Below are 1,465 nucleotides of genomic sequence, written 5' to 3' on the forward strand. Positions count from 1 at the left end.
TCTCCCTCTTTAGGTCTAATGTTCCCAGCTGCTCCATCTCTCCACATCATCATCTTTGCCTCCATCTCAGGGATCATGTTTTCTCTGGGTAGGGTCCTGTTCTCCACTCTTTTCCCCTCATAGTCCCAGGGACCTTCACTCCTAGACTGCAAAGTTAATCACTCCCTTCCTTGCTACAAAACATCAAGCTTTATATTTACAACCCTCACAATCATTCCTGATAACAATTATTCATTATTGTATCACAAGAGATCTATCTGCATTTCCTTTCATCAGTCCTGCCTAGACAGATTGGATACTACTCAGTGGCGATTCTACCTTCCTCCATGCCCTCTGGAAAAGCTTGTAAGCCAGTCATTTATTGCCTTTGTAGTCCCTCCACTTTGGGTAGCCAATGCCCAAGTTGCCCATCCCTGTCTACTCTCTGTATGGAGGGGTAGGAATGATCTGTAAAGATTTGTTCCTTCTTTTGAACTACTACATCCATAGGTGTAGGTCAAGTTCATCAGTTTGTATGAGATTACTCTTTTTTTTCCTCTTCTTTCTTCTTCTGGTTGAGCTCTGATCATCCAGTCATTGAAGCCAGGACAAGTGGGTATTATCTGAAAGTGTGGGTGTTCTTATGCATATGCCTTCTCTTCTTATCAGCTGGACACTTCACTCTCCACTCCAGTCCTCTATGGCTATATCACTGATTCTGGGCCAAAGAGTCCCCAGGTCTTGCCACACTGCTGGCCAACCAGGTCTACACCTGGGTTCACAGGAGTCTATTGAACGTTGTAGGGCTTAGCTTGCAGCTTCAGTGCTGTTTTTCCTTCACTTCCCCTTATCAGTGATGAACGTGGTCACCAATCAGAGTGTGTATTCCCATTGAGTCTTAGTCTTGGAAGGGGGTTTTTACTCTGAGGGGACCCGACACTTTCTTTGATTTCTCTTGGGTGAGAAACTTGTTTATTCTTGTAGTAATCAGTTGGTCTGCCTATATGGTTTTGTATTTTTCCTGTAGATCTTTCTTTCAAGAAGTATCTTCTGTTCTTCTGTCCCCTCCAGGCTAGTCTGCCTGTCCTTTCAAGATGAAATTCACCACCTCTGAAGATTCTGGATGCTGTACAGGATTTCACCTATAGTCTTACATAATTCAGAGGCTTTATAGGAAGCCTCCTTCACTGGGCACATTGTAGCCCCATTTTAGGTATTCCAACCAGTTATAGGCAGAAGACAGACTTACAAGTTTTCTATGGTGATACTTCTGGCTATTCCTTTCTCTGCCCTTCCAGTGTCTATTTTATAATGTAATGCAAGGAAAACCGAGACTCAAAAGACAGCCAAGCAACTTAACATTATTTCCCCCCTTTCCTCTCTTCCAACCATGTCTCAATCCCTGTATCCCAGAGCCCTGTTGTTCCAAGGTTATTCATACATCATTCTTTACCTCTGCCCCCCTTAGCCCATGCAAACCTGCCTA

The sequence above is a fragment of the Chrysochloris asiatica genome, unplaced genomic scaffold, assembly GCF_000296735.1.
Source record: "Chrysochloris asiatica unplaced genomic scaffold, ChrAsi1.0 scaffold00029, whole genome shotgun sequence".
NCBI lineage: Eukaryota > Metazoa > Chordata > Mammalia > Afrosoricida > Chrysochloridae > Chrysochloris > Chrysochloris asiatica.